The 16137-nt window shown below is 42.9% G+C and overlaps 1 protein-coding gene across 2 annotated transcripts in view; it reads left to right on the forward strand.

The window, feature by feature from the left end:
* Positions 1-3237: 3237 nt before the first annotated feature.
* STX11 (syntaxin 11) overlaps positions 3238-16137 on the forward strand; it is a 37967-nt gene continuing 25067 nt past the window's right edge. Inside the window, exon 1 of one of the 2 annotated variants that reach the window (XM_002817452.6) lies at positions 3238-3487. The gene's annotated coding sequence lies outside the window, so the exon portion shown is untranslated. Of the gene's footprint in view, positions 3488-8964; positions 12033-16137 lie in introns of those variants that run through there. The other variant, XM_054558268.2, reaches the window with a different exon arrangement.

The following is a 16137-nucleotide window of genomic DNA, read 5'->3' on the forward strand; positions in this document are numbered from 1 at the left end:
TTTTACACACTGTAGCAGCAATTTCACAGTTAATCATTCTTTTTTGCAACATTTTTAAATTTGGCTCCTGAAACGTGTTCTCTCTTGGTTTATCTATCTCACTAATCAGAACTTCTCATTCTCTTTTTTTGATTCTTTATCTTCCTAACCTCTGAACTTTGGAGCATGCCAGGACTCAGACTTCAGACATCCCCATTCTGTCTGCACACCATCTATATGCTAAAGAACTCCAAATATATACCACCATCCCAGACTCACCTAACCAACTGCCTTCATGACAACTTGACATCTCCAAACTGAAGGTGTCCAAAATGCCACTCTTAATCCCCAGCAATCTTCACCTTTCCTCCCCATCCACAATTTACTTTTTCAGGCAGTCTTCTCCATGGATTCAAAGGTTAATCTCAGCTGAGCATGGTAACTGATGCCTGTTAACCCAGCACTTTGGGAGGCCAAGGTGGGAGGATCACTTGAGCTGAGGAGTTGGAGACCAGCCTGGGCTAAAAATAAAAAATTTGCCAAGTATGGTAGTGCATGCCTGTAGTCCCAGCTACTCGGGAGGCTGAGGCAGGAGGATCACTTGAGCAGGGGAGGTCGAGGCTGCAGGGAGCCATGATCATGCCACTGCACTGCACCCTGGGCAACAGAGTGAGACGCTGTCTCAAAAAAAAAAAAAAAAGAAATTAAAAATGTCATCAGCAAGCACCCTCACAGACACACCCAGGATAATGTTTTACCAAATATCTGGGCACCCCATGGTCCAATAAATTTGGCACATCAAATTAACCATCATAGCTTTCTAACTCTTTGGCCTGTTTTAATCTTTGTCCTTTAATCTATCCTCAACAAAATGGTAGATTAAAAAAACAACCAGCCACATCATTTAGCTTCTCTGTTAAACATTCTTCAGTCTTCCTATCTCAATCACTGTAAAATGTAAAGACTATCACGACTACTAATGCCCTACATGCTCTATTCCCCACTCCTAGCCCCACCACCATCACTCTTCCTGGACTCTGTTTTGCCCACACTGATATTTCTCCCAGAAGCCAAGCATGCTCCTGCCTCGGGGCCTTTACTTCCACTGATTCCTAGGCTTGAAATGATCTTAATCCCAGTAGCTGCATTGTTTCCTCCCTCAATGATTCTCTTATCTTAGATGGCTTTGCAATATACCCATTTTTAAAAATATAACATAACTCATCCTTCTTATTTTACTTTCTTTTAAAATAAACTATTTTTTACAACAGTTTTAGATTTACAGAACAATTGCAAAGGTAGTACAGAATTGCCATAAATTCCATTTCAGATTTCCCTATAATTACCATCTTACATTACATTCTTCACAACTAATTAATCAACCTTGATTCTTATCACTAATGAAAGTCCGTACTTTATTTAGATTTCCTTAGTTTTTCCCCAAGTCTTTTTTCTGTCCCAGGATCCCATCCAGGATACCACATTACATTTCGTTTTCACGTCTCCTGAGTTTCTTCTAGGCTGCGGCAGTTTTTCAGACTTTCTTTATTTTATTTTTATTTTTATTTTTGTAGAGACAGCATCTCGCTATGTCGGCCAGATCAGGCCTCGAACTCCTGGCCTCAAGCAATCCTCTCGCTTCAGCCTCTCAAAGTGTTCGGATTACAGGCGTGAGCTACCACGTCTGGACTGTACTTTCCTTACTTTTGATAACCTGACAACTTTGAGGAATATTGCTCAGGTATTTTGTAGGATGTCCCACTATTGGAATTTGTTTGATATTTTTCTCATTATGAAACTGAGGTTATGGTTTTCAGGGAGGGAGACCACACAGGTAATACGCCACATTCATCACATCATATTGACTACATGCCATCAATATGAGTCACGATTGTTGACGTTGACTTAGAACATCTGGCTGGGGTAGTGTCTGTCGGCTTTCTCCATTGTAAACCTACTCTTTTCCCCTTTCCATATTGTACTATTTTGGAGGAAGTCACTGTGCACAGCCTAGGGTAGATGTCTACATAAATTATTTGGAATTATTCTGTATAGGAGATTTGTCTCCTCTCCACCTTTTATTTATTCAATTATTTATTTATATCACTGTAGACTCATGGATATTTTTTACTTAGGCTTGTAATCCAATACTGCCTTGTTTAGTTTACTTCGTTGCTCAAATGGTTCCATCTTTGGCAACTGGGAGCTCTTTCAGGTGGTTCCTATGTCTAAACATTCTCCCATCAAGGCAGGATTCGTTCTTTATTTTTATTTTTTTTCTTCTCATTCAATTGAGACAGAGTCTCATTCTGTCGCCAAGGCTGGAGTGCAGTGGCGCGATCTCGGCTCACTGCATCTTTGACCTCCCAGCCTCAAGTGATCCTCCCTCCTTAGCCTCCCAAGTAGCTGGGATCACAGCGCGCGCCACCACGCCCAGTTAATTTTTTTTTATTTTTTGTAGAGATAGGCTTTCACCATATTGCTCAGGCTGGTCTCAAACTCCTGGGCTCAAGAGATCCTCCCCCTTCGGCCTCCCAAAGTGTTAGGAATACGGGCGTGAGCCACCGCGCCCGGCCCGATTTTTCCTTTCTTGAGTATCATCACTTCCTTACTTTTCAGCCTCAGCCTTGTTTTTCAAGGTGCTTTACCACCACCTGGCACAATCCACACTTTCTGTTTATCTCTCCCCGTTAAAGTGCCGGGACCTGGAGGGTGGGTCTTGGCAGTATTTTTGAGCGCGGTGGGCACACAAGGGGACACTCAGTTGATATCCAGGGAATGATGAGCCCGGCGGGTGTTGAGGCCGACTGGAGAGAGGTTGGCCGGCAGGGTTCCGGGAAGGCAGTGCTCGGCCTGTGTGTGACCGCAGGCTCCTCGCCCGCCTCCTCGAGGGTCCCAGGGATGCAGTACCTGCCGCAGCTTGCGCAGCCACACCCACGCTCAGAGACCGCTTCCAGCGTCCTCGCCGCGGAAACGCACCGGACTGCAAATGTCACCACCGCAGCGGGGATTCCCGGGGAAAGTCCAGCGCGCTCCCTGCCCTGGGGACCAGAGGATGAGCGGAGGAAGTGTCTTGGGCGGCAAACATCCCACTCCCCGCGCCGGTGCGCGCAGCCCGCGGGAACGCCCCGGTGCTCGCGGGAGGGGCTGGAGCTCGTCCCCCGGCTCCGGGCGGTCCCGAGCGCACGGACTCCGGGTGGGGCGGGAACCCGTGCTCTGTAAGCCGGCTGCCGCCGCGCCCCAGCGCTGTCATCCCGGGGCGGGGCCTGGTCCCCAGCTGTGGTCGCTTCCTAAGCGGCGGGGGCTGAGCCGGCGGCGCCCAGATGCGGCCGCGGCGGCGCGGAGCTCGGGCGGCCGTGGAGGAGCCCAGCCTCGGCCGCAGGAGGCGCCTGGAGGGGAGCCGCCGGGAGCCGCGCAACAGGTTTCCTTCCGCATCGCTGCGCCCACAGGGGACGCGCGCCCTGCCGGGAGAGGGGCTTCTCGGTTCGCACACTCGCTCCCGGTCCAGGTTTGTTTTTCTCTTCCTGAGCCCCCGTTTCTCTTCCTGACTATTTTACCCGTGCGCGGAGAGATCGGGGAGGCAGGCGGGCCGGGGCGGGGGCACTGCCTAAGCTCGGGACCCGCGGCTGTGCCTTAGGTGGGATTTTGGATCTGGCGCAGGTCCTCACGCCGCGTCTGGGCACCTTCGGAAACACAGCATTGGGTTTCTCATATAAAGCGGAATGATTTTTTTTAAATTACTTTTAATTTCAGAGGCTGAGGGACTTAGGATTTAGTGCTTCATAAGAATTATTTTAGGGATACCTGTTGGTAGGCTGCCTTTATAAAGTGTCCACCCAAGACTACTTTTATTTTAAATCGAAAGGCTGAAGTGTTCTTTTGTTATCACTTCTTCACTTCCTAGTAGGGTGACTGTGTCAAAAACACCAGAATGGGTACTTCTTGACTTGAACTTGGCAGTGTCACTCAGTAGCCAGGAAAGACGGAGAAATCGATAGAGCCTTGGAGCAGTCCCTTCGAAGCCCACGTAAGACTTTGTTTTAGAAACATGGAGAGAAGTAGTGGCAATGCCTGCGAGAACCACGCCGTCCTGAGAGGGAATTCTGCCTTTTTCTAGACTCCGCTGACACCAGCTGAGATCTGTATTACTTCCTGTGGTTCTCACACACTTGTTTCAGCCGTTTCTCAGCAAAGGGAGGAGCTGTTATTTACAGGTATCCAAAAATGAGTCACAGGGCTGCTCTCTTAATTGTGAGACTTTGTTAATGAACTTTTGAAAAGCGAGGCTTGCTTTAAAATGAGACTGTAGATGTGAAAATGCCTGCCCTGCCAACCTGGGGCAGTGGTATGGGAAGTGACGATTGAGTTTTCAGTTTCCTAAGGCGCCTGATGTTACAACATGCCAGTAAAGGTCACTGGGCTGATCTAAGATAACCATTGAAATCATGTGCTTTGCCACAGAAGCCCAAGAGAAAACTAATTTCATTATTCAATGACCATTTTGCTGTCATTTTCACTGCATGGGAGAAAGGTATCATTTAATATGGTGATTGTAAGTAACTCTCTAAAATCAAAATATTTCAGACAGTTTGTGTTTACTAAGTTGGTGCTAAAACCACATGATGATTTTTGAAGCGGGTGGGTCCCAGTGAGAGTAGAGAAATTTAAAAGTTGAAGCTGACAGGTCCTATTGCGGTGGGTAACAGCCCTTAGGAAGGGACTGCACACTATCTCAACATGGTAGAGAAGGGAGCACCGTCTCTACTGGAGCTGAGTTGAGCTGAATTCAGCCCCAAACAACAGTTACCAGGTACCTTCTCTGTGCCAGCCTCTTCCCTGAACCTTGCTTGTACAACCATGAATAATAGGATCCTGCCAGCAAGGTGCTAGGGTAAATCTATACCCAGAGTGAAGTTTCTGTCCCAATATAACTCAATATGCTGGGTCCCAGTGTATTTAAAGAGTAAACTCAGCAGATTATCACCCCTAGATAATTGCAGTCACCTTTAGTTAATAGTGTGACTTTAAGAAATAGTGTGACTAATTAATAGTTTATTTAAATACGCTGGAAAATCCAATATAATGAGATAGGTGCTAGGGTAAATCTATACCCAGAGTAAAGTTTCTGTCCCAATATGACTGATGTTTCTCAAGATCTGGGATTTGGAATGGACTGGGTCATGGCTGGAAGAGCAAGGAAGCTTTGGAGTTTAGTCATTTACTTGTCTTTGTAGGCAGCCTATTCTTCATTCGATACATTATTTAAAAATATATGAATTTAAAAGGTGTGGTTTTTAAAGTGCTTGAATGAACCATGTTTCATATTATTTAATAACCATGTAAAACGAAACTCAGCTGATTATCACCCCTGGACAATTGCAGTCACCTTTAGTTAACAGCATGACTTTTAGGAAATGGTGTGACTAATTAATAGGTTGTTTTGTTTTGTTTTGTTTTTTGAGACAGAGTCTCACTCTGTTGCCCCAGGCTGGAGTGTAGTGGTGCAATCTTGGCTCACTGCAACCTCTACCTCCTGCGTTTAAGCAATTCTTGTGCTTCAGCCTCCCAAGTAGCTGGGACTACAGGCACCCACCACAACACCCAGCTAATTTTTGTATTTTTAGTAGGGACAAGGTTTGGCCCTGTTGGCCAGGCTGGTCTCGAACTGCTGACCTCAGGTGATCTGCTTGCCTTGGCCTCCCAAAGTGCTGGGATTGCAGATGTGAGCCACCATGCCCTGCCTAATAGTTTATACATTGGTAACACTATATTGAAGCAAGTTTTTGATCATTGTTTTTGTAGTTCAAATCAACGTTTTTTATCACATTATAGCCGTGTGAGCCAAAATGAATAAATCTGCCATATCACAGTTTACTGTTGCAATTGAAATCTGCTGAGATGCTTTTGAACTTGATGCCCAAGTATCAAAATTTTTAAGTTTCCCCAGTTTGCTAAGATATCCAACTAGTAAAGGCAACAATGCTAAATTTCAGGCAACTTTACCTTAATTTCCAAACTTTATTCCTCCTTTGAGAGCCCTGAAGTTACTTTTTCTATGAGAAAGAAAGGGTCGAGTTTGTCATTCAGCATTGTACTCCCTGAACTTAGCCCAGGCTTGTCTCATGATAAGTGTTAGAAAGTGTTTATTGATGGGATAATGAACCTTCGTGTAGGAGGATGAATTGTCAGGCAAGTGGAAGGGTAGGTGACCCAGCAGAAGGAACAGCACCCATAGAGAAGTGAAACAGCACTGGACGTTCAGGAAACTCCAGCCTGTTTAGTGACAGCACAGAGCGAGGCCTAGGGAGACAGGAAGGGCCAGATCACAAAGGCCCCATGAGGGTTTAATAGTACTGAAGCCTTTGAACAAGTGAATGATATTGTCAGGTATGTGTTTAAAAAGTAATAACAAAACTTGGAATTTTAAAAATCTTAGATTAGATGAGAGTGACATTGACCCTAGGAAGACACCGTGGAAACTGTTGTCATATTGCAGATGGGACATTAAAGAAGGCCTGAATCGGGCAGTGACAGTGCAGACGGGAAAAGAGGGAAGGGGCTGGTAGAGGTTTAATAGGTGGAACACTGTCGGGTGTGTATTTAGAAGTGAGCAATGAGGAGGTGGGAGCAGTTAAGATGACTCCCACGTTTCTAATGAATGACTAGGATAAGAATATCCTACTCGGTGGAAGAATAGGTTTGGGCTAAAGGGTGGTGAGAAGCTCACACAGTACTTGGCACATGATCAGTGCTCATTAAGATTTTTCAAACGAATGCTAGTAATAGCTAAAATTTATTGAGTGCTTATTATGGGCCATGCACTATCCTAGGCTCACTATGTGCATTAAGCCTTTTACTCCTCAGTACAATCCTGTGAGATAGGTACTCAAATTAACTGCTTTGACTGGTGAAGAAAGTGCAGTGTTAGTAATTGACAGAGCCAGAAATGGTTCCCAAGCACTTGGTTCCAGAGCTTGCATTCTGAAGCACTCTGCTGTGATGTGCTGTCTTGATGAATGAATCAATGAGGTTTTGGACTTTGTGGTAAGGTTGAAGTCACTCTCTTGCCCCTAACAATTCTTCCTTATCCAAGAATGGCCTTGATGCGTAAGATGGGCCCTCAGTGTCCCTACTGTGCTACATGACATCCCACCCCCTACCTTCACTCCAAGAAATACCTGATTCATCTAGGAAGAAACCTGGAATAATCAGACATTTGTATCCTGGGAATTGAAACATCTTAATGGAGACTCACAGTGTCTGAAGGTTCCAAGTGCTTCAATCATTGTGTCTGCAGAGCTGCCTTGGTTACCACCCCTCCTAAACACTGAATGCTCAGCTTTTCATATTTCTCAGATGCACTCAATGTTTTGTTGCTAAGATTTTCCATAGGGAAGCAGAAAGGCTAGCAAGGGAGGCGTTAATCTACAGAGCAGGGTCAAATGGTGGAAGAACCACTAACAAATGCAGACAGGTACATAACAACTCCAGATCTTACATTCCTGACTTGTGATCTGCCTTTTGAATCCTATTTTGTTCTAGTTTTACCCTGAAGCAGGCGCCTTACCTGCCTGTAACTTCCAGAATCTTATTAAGTGAGTCTGGTCCTGCTGTGTCTCCTGTTCTCTTGATTTTAGCTTGGCAAAATGATTCCAGTATCTTGTATTCAGAACTTGCTTTCTATTTGGGGCACCTGGGTAGATTCTTTTGTCTGAACAGCAGTATTTTGACCAACAACCCTGTCCACGTGCCCCCCTGCCCCCCGCCTCCAAAAAAAATGATCCCAACTCTTAACTGTTCTCATTGTTGATAATTCAACCTATCCTGACTTGGATTAATATCCTGATTTTTGTTCAGCAATCAGGGACTAAGAATTGATCTAGGAAGAGACTGGAATAATCAGACCTTTTCTCCTGGGAATTTACATTTTAATGGAGACTGTCTGAAGATTCCCAGAGCTTAAACCATTGTGTCCACAAAGCTGCCTTGGTGATCTTTTCCTCAAAGACCTCTACTTTGGACCATGTAAGGTTTAAAATGCCCAATTAATGTTGTACCCAAACTGAATCAGCAAACTCATTTATTGAAGCTTTAAAATGTTCAAGTATCCACTTTGGGAGGCTGAGGCAGGAGGATTGCTTGAGCCTGGGGGCAGCGGCAGGGGCAGGGGAAAATGTTCAAATGTCTAAAACTTGAAGTTTTAAACTATTTTCTCCACACATGAATTGAATGTTTTGTTCAGCATTTCTTCAGATTCACTGGGAAATCAACATATTTATAGTCGCCCATGAAATGAGAGTGACATGAAGCCTTGCAGGGTAATAGAGCCCACATGTCTACCCCTTGGTCTGAGCTTTTATGTGCCTGCCTGTCATTCATTCAGTGCTCAGATCACAAGAAAGGGAAGGGTTTTGGTTAATATTTCATATCGGTTTGTCTTGGCTGTTCAATTCAACTGTGGTTTCCCTGAGAGAAGAGAATAGCTAGAGTTGGGGGCTCTGTTAAGCCACCTCTAAGGCTCCTCCCCGTCCTAATAACCATTCTGTGACTTTTACTAATAATGAAACCATCTGTCAGAGTAAGTCATTTCTTGGCCACTCCTTCTGAGTTTATGGATACCAGACATTATCTGTGTATTTCATTCAACTTCTTTGTAAGGCTCAGTAATTTGGTAATATTTAGAATGATGTAGAGTTTTAGAATTGGTAATTTTCAGTTGCCCTTCTTGAGCTAATTAAATGTGTTTTAAAATTTAATCTTTCTCTTTCTTTCTTTCTTTCTTTCTTTCTTTCTTTCTTTCTTTCTTTCTTTCTTTCTTTCTTTCTTTCTTTCTTTCTTTCTTCCTTCCTTCCTTCCCTTCCTTCCTTTCTTCCTTCCTTCCTTTCTTTCTTCCTTTCTTTCTTTCTTTCTGTCTCTCTCTCTCTCCTTCCTTCCTTCTTTCTCCCCTCCCCTCCCCTCCCCTCCCCATTCCTCAGGATTTTCCCTCTTATTGCCCAGGCCAGAGTGCAATGGTGCGATCCCCGCTCACCACAACCTCCGCCTCCCAGGTTCAAGCAATTCTCCTGCCTCAGCCTCCCGAGCAGCTGGAATTACAGGGATGCACCATCACACGTGGCTAATTTTGTATTTTTAGTAGAGACAGGATTTCTCCATGTTGGTCAGGCTGGTCTCCAACTCCCTACCTCAGGCGATCTGCCTGCCTGGGCCTCCCAGAGTGCTGGGATTATAGGCGTGAGCCACTGCACCTGGCCTCATTTCCTTCTTTTCAGTGGATAGGACATCACAATAATCTAGAAAATACTAAGTCTTCTAGAAAAGTATTTCCCATTTTGTATACTTGTTTTACTTGTTTCCCTGTTCAAAGATGCAAAGAGATATTCCATTACTCCTTGCATAACTTATTGTGTAATAAGGTCAATTTCAGTTTTGCAGAATAGTGAAATAGCTCTGTTTTTATCTTCCTATGGAAACAGTAAGCAAGTAGTTCTGTCTTCGGTTTCAGTTTCAGGATTGCAGAAATCTCTTTTCACTGTTATATTTCTAATTTTCTATTATATACTTCATTATGTTGATTAGTGACCCAAATCTGTTGATTTGAGATAAGTAGGACATAGTGTATTAGCTAAATTCTGTAATAATACAACATTTCCCACCTCCTCCTCCCCTCTTCCTTGACTACTGCATGGTAAACTAACATATAATGATGTTCAGGTGGTAATATTATTTAGCTGTTTATTGTTTATGAAGTACTGTCATATACATTATTTCTGTTAATTCTCATAACAGCCAGAAAGAATGGAGAAATAAGGATTCATTGTTGCTGTTGCCATTATCCACATTTTATAGATAAGGTGGGAAACACCTGGAGAGATTAAGTGACCACCCAAGATTGCCCAAGAAGTTAAGTGCAGAGGCCTGCTACATGATGCTGTCAGGACTTGACTGAAAGGTGCAAGTTCAGTGTCTCAGGTCAAGTTGCCAGGAAACAGACCCCGAGACTCTGAGATTTCCATACAGGAGATTTTTATTGGGAAGTGCTCTGGGCACAACACACAGTAGGAGAGAGGGAAGCGGGATTACACAGGGGGAGAAACTGAACTGTGGGGCGTGCACAACAGCGGCCTCAACAATGAGGAGCTTGGAAGCTGGGATTGTTGTTCAGAATTGTTCTGCCTCCTGAGGCAAGAGGCTCAGCATTTGTACCTACATCAACGAATCATTGGATGCAGGCAGCAGCTCCCTTCAGTCCAGGGCAATTTCTGGAACTGGGAGCCTTCAGCAGCCAGCCTTCCTAGTACCTGGGGGACTGAGGATCTTGGTCCAGAAGGGGATCTGGATACCACATCATTTACTACATTTGCAGCCAAGAGAGCATTCTCCTCTGCAACAGCCTTACTTGTGTCTGATGGCCCAGACCATCACCGTGCAGAGTGGAGCCCAGAAAGTTGTCATTTTTTTCCAAGGCCCTTAAGGATTTTAGGATAGTTGACCAGAGAGCAAGAAGACAAAGTAGTCTTAATCCTAAGAAGATTAGGAGCAGAAGAGCCAGGGAGAGTAGGCCGTGGCGAGGGCAGTAGTGGTGTTTAACAAAGAAGGCTAAACTCTGGCACCCAGGTAACAAACAAATGTGGCTGTCCAGACCCAGAACAAAAGCATAACACACACCAGTCCTTGCTGTAAGGCTAGGCTTTAACATTGTTAAATATTGAACAATTTTGTGATATTAGGGTTCCCCCCTCTCTCTCTCTCTCTCTCGCTCTCTCTTTCAAGCCCTTGAAAGTCCTCAAACCAGTCCAGTGTGTAGTCTGTAGATTATAACCTCAGAATCTCACAATCTCAGTATGTAGTCTGTAGATTGTAACTTTCAGAATTACCAAAGATATTTCTGTACAAAAAAACAGGGGGAAAAAAAAAAAAAGAAAAGAGAAATAAAAGTCCAGGGCCCCATTCTAGATCCACTGGAATAGAATCCAGGGGTGGAACTCATGAATTGACATTTTCAACACATTTTCCCCAGATGATTTCGATACATGCTATAGTTTGAGAACCTTCACCCTAAACTCTTATGCCTTTCGTGGTGACCAATTCTATTGAGATTTTTTCAGATTATCCAGAAGTCATGGGAACCATGGGACAGCAGAGGAGCACCGGAGCCTTAGTCCCAGCAGGCCTGGTATAGTGAGAGTCATCCCTTGCTTTTCATTTAAATTCCTGATGTGGCCAACAGACAGCACAGCCCAAATTCCTTTGCTGGCTTCTGACCAAGATTGCAAGAGGGAGAGAGGTGTCCCTGGCTTGGCCTTATACTATCTTAGATAGCAGAGTGAGAGATGCCAAATTTTTTGAATAGTTGCAGATGGGGGATGGGAATCAGTGAACTTAGAGGAATCAGTAAACTTTCTAGGAGAGTAAGAAGGTTTCAGGATATCTTATGCCAGAGGAAGCTTTGAGGTGCTTTCTTAAAACTTTAATAATTGTCTAATAAGATCAGAGATAACTTACAGGAGAATGTTAAGCATTCATAAATGTAGGATGGTATATTACCTGATTCCCTGACATTGCCAATGATTTTTTCTTCAAAGGGAAAAGCACTTTTAAGCCTACCAATTTTTACTCCTGAAACACCAAATTGCTGTGTTTCTTACACTTTCCATGCTTCGTGCCTTTGCTGAAGTTGTCTGTGCCTGGGTCCCTTTCCCTTCTCCCTACCAAGCTAACTCCTTTTAAACCTTTTAGGATCAGCTCAGACACCACCTTCCCTGCCCTGTGGCCAGACTGACTTCTCAAAGTATTCCCAATGATCCCTCTATTATGGCATTATTATCGTTATTCTCTCTAACAGCCTGTAAGAGCAAGAACAGTCTTTTTCATTTTTGTGTGTGAGAGACCTAGCCTCATCAAAAATGAGTGAAAAAAATAATGATTCTGGTGAGCGTATTTATTCAACAACTATTTATCGAGGCTTTCCTATATGCCGGGTGCTCTGGAGTAAATGGTGCAGACACAACAAGTACAGCTCCTGACCCTGTGAAGCTTATGGGCAAGCAGAGAAGGTAAGTAACAATTGAATATGTTATCAAACAACTAGCAATAAAATATGGTGAGTACCAGAAAAAGAGAAGTGAAATTATAGAGCTGGAAACCCAGCCTAGTCTAAGGTCAGAGGAAGTGTCTCATTTTCCTGAAATATAATCTGTATCAAAATAGAAGTTACGGTTTTGGCTTTGGTTACAAGAGACTACTTTTTAACAAAAGGAGATCTTTTGGTTGAACTAGTTCAAAATTGACTCTGTGTGTGTGTGTGTGTGTGTGTGTGTGTGTGTGTCCATCCAGTATGTGGAAAAAGAGAGTGCAGGAAAATAACACCTTCGTTTAATGAGGTAAAATAGGTAACAAGGAACGGAGAGGGAAGTTTCTGTGTGTCTCATTCAATGCACCATTACTAGAAGTTATTTTGTTAATATTTTAATATGTAATATACAGTGGAAGAAAATAAATGTAAAGCTCTGAAAATCATGAACTTACATCACAGCCTTTTAAAAATTATCTCAAGGATCTGATTACTACGGCCTAGGAGGGTGCTTGACGGATTTGCTTTTGGGTCTTGTTGGAGACAGTGGGTGAAGTGCATTGCCCCAGAAGTCCATGTCCACTGAGGTTTCTCATCTTTCCAGGTCACTTTTGATGCCCTGGGTGAAGAGGCCACAACCCCAGTGTTGCAATTTGCAGCCTCCACCCAGCTTGGTGGCTCATGCTGGGTCCTTTTTTTCCTTTTCTGGCCAGTTCTTGTTTTTTAAAAAAAATTATGATTTTTGAGAGACTCTGTCGCCCAGGCTGGAATGCAATGGCACGATCTCTGCTCACCGTAACCTCCGCCTCCCAGGTTCAAGTGATTCTCCTGCCTCAGCTTCCCAAATAGCTAGGACTACAGGTGTGCACCACCACACCCAGCTAATTTTTGTATTTTTTTAGTAGAGATGGGGTTTCACTATATTTGGCCAGGCTGGTCTCGAACTCCTGACCTCAGGTGAACCACCTGCCTCAGCCTCCCAAAGTGCTGGGATTACAGGAGTGAGCCACTGTACCTGGGCTTTTTAAAAATTAATTTTGTACCTGCTTATTTCTCCCCATAAATTGTAGGCTTAGGGTAAGGATTGAGACTTCCTGATTTTTAACTTTTGAACCTTTGCAGCTCTTCTGCTGCAATTTATTTACATTTATTATATTCAATAGATAAAGGACCTTAAGTTTAATATATAAGTTAACAGGCAAATCTTGGGTTGAAAAAGTACCAGATTCGTTCTCTAGTGAGAACCTATTTCTTATTTAACCTGACATCACAAAGCAAATAGGCCAAGTGCTAACATGTGCATATTTAACCTATGAACCTCTACATTAAGTACTAAGAATACCAACCATTTGGCTGATTGCAGGGAGGGAGGGATTAATTCACCATAAAGCAGGACTTACTAGATGTAGGTGGAGTTATGTAATGCTCCGCTGTGTTCCATTCAAGTGGATAAACATATCCACACCATTCAGCATTTTGACCACACTGACACCAAAAAAAATGGAACTATAAATTATAGTGCGAGTGAACATTTAACTCAGGCTTGAAGTATGACTTCAAGTGAATGGATGTGTGAGGTCCTGTGATGACCATTTGCCATGTATTTTCATATCTTTCCTCACCCCCTTTGGCATATTCCTTGGTTTATCTCAAGTATAACTTGATTCATGTTCTCATTTTTTGTCTTGCTCTTACCATAAATATTATATAAAAGGAGCATATGAATGGTAAGGAAATAATTCTAGACATCTGTTCTTGCACTTTTCATTTTGTATAAGTTGAACTTGGTTCGTTGCTGAAGTGTAGGTAATGATTTTAGCCACTGTGAATCCAGTTGAATACTTCATTAACTGTAAATGAGCTCCATTTATTATATTTTCATTAAGAATTTGAATTTTTAAATAAGAAGTGATGATGGCAAAATGGAGTATTTTCTGTTTTTGAAAGTAAACTCGTTAGAGGATGAAACGTATTCCTTAAGGAATCAAAATTATAATAGCGTCACCTCATCTGAAAAGATTAACAGTTAGTGGAGGAAAATCCTGTTTAGTCAGCATATTTTTGGTATTCTTTAATTGGAAATTTTCTTTTTTTCTCCTTTGAGACGAAGTCTCACTCTGTTGCCTAGGCTGGAGTGCAGTGGCATGATCTCAGCTCACTGCAACCCCTGCCTCCCAGGTTCAAGCAATTCTCATGCCTCAGCCTCCCTAGTAGCTAAGATTACAGGCGCCTGCCACCGAGCCCAGCTAATTTTTGTGTTTTTAGTAGAGACGAGCTTTCACCATGTTGGTCAGGCTGGTCTCAAACTCCTGACCTCAGGTGATCCACCCACCTCAGCCTCCCAAAGTGCTGGGATTATAGGCGTGAGCCACCGCGCCTGGCCGGAAAATTTCTTGTTATTAACTGCCTTTTGCTGGAACTTCAAGTGCTATGGATAGTTTGCATTTCTGTTGACATCTAGATACCTGCACCCATCACTGTTCACAGCAGCACAAACACAATAAATGTTTTCATTCATAGGATGTTTTCTCTCTGAAATTCCTATTATTTGGAATTTGAATGTAAGGGACTGGACCTCTAAGCTCCTTATCTTTACTCTGTTATTTTTTCAACTCTTTTTTCTTTCTTTCTCTTTATAGAAAAGGATCTTCTATTTTTCTGCCTGTAAGATATAGGTCAGTGTGCTGGTAAGTAGGTGAAGGAGGAGGGTTTGAAGGTGCAACATTCCATGTAAAAATATTCACTGAATCCTCCTCTTTTCAGCTGGCTACCTCTACCGCAGTCTAGATTCTCTTTTACCCTGTTCAGAGTCTAATCTGTCATCTGTCTACTCTTCTGCCAGGGTAGAACAGAGGATGGAGGGCCCTCCCACTTCTTTAAAAAGCTTCTGACCAAACCCAACTTGTTAGTACCCCACCATCACGCCCTTTCCCATAGGTACTCGGCCTTTTATTATGAGTTCTGAGTCTTTAGAAATTTATTTGATGGTGTAACTTCAGTTGCCTCTTGGACTTCTCCATTGTTCACTGAGGATTTATCAGACCAATTATCATTTATCCATTTGCTTCATAATTTCCAACATTGTGTTGCTGTTTTCTTCTCTCTTATTCTTTATCCTAGTTGGCTTATGCCTTTAGAAAGTTCCTTTAGTGGAGTTTTGGAAGGGAGCAAAAGAAATGTTCAATTTGCTATTTTATCCAGAATGTGGAAGGCATCTTCAAAAATGCAAATATGTTTTCTGGATGGAGGAGTATATTAAGCTATTAGCACTTACAAGCAGATATATTCATCAGAACAGTTGTTTACTGCCTTAAAATATAGAGGATGAATTATAGGCATGGGATGTTTTGATGGACAAATTTGAATTTGGATAGGGGATGGGAAAGGTTGAGGGACATCTCTGGTTGGAGGGCATCTCCAGAAGGAAGGCAGGATGAGGTGGTTTGCCATGGTGGAGTTTCTGTAGGCCAAGACAGGCTAAGAGCAGTAAGTAAAAAATTACTCAACTATCATTTATAAATTTTCTTGTTGATATTCATAGAAAGTGTGTATGTTTACCAACATGAGTGACAACATAAGTATTATCTAAGAAAATACCTGCATTTGTTGAGAATTCATTCACTGTGTGTAAATACCTTTTGAGGTTCATTGTCTTATTCTAGTTTGCTCAGTGCTAGGAGTCCCATGCAGGCTTATTCGATTCTGCATCCTTATTTAAACACTAAGCGGTTCTTTGTGTCGTAGTTGAAACCAATGATTGAAATTAATAAATTCATTGCAAATACATAGAAAACTGAAGATGAATTCCTCCCATGATCCTCATAGTTCTGTCTTTAAATGTGTTGTGAGCCTCTGTCAGATAGTTGATAATGGGGAAGTTGCATAAGTCAGTTTTGTTTTCAACTGTGTCTACATTTAAAATATCTCATCAGTCTTACCTTCTGTCAAATTTATAACATTTTAATTCATTTCTTTAAAAATGCTTTATGGCGTAGGCATCATGGCTTATGCCTGTAATTCTAGCACTTTGGGAGGCCAAGGCAGGAGGATTGCTTGAGCCCATGAGTTTGAGACTATCTTAGGCAACA

This window comes from Pongo abelii, chromosome 5 (assembly GCF_028885655.2).
Source record: "Pongo abelii isolate AG06213 chromosome 5, NHGRI_mPonAbe1-v2.0_pri, whole genome shotgun sequence".
Classification (NCBI taxonomy): Eukaryota; Metazoa; Chordata; class Mammalia; order Primates; family Hominidae; genus Pongo; species Pongo abelii.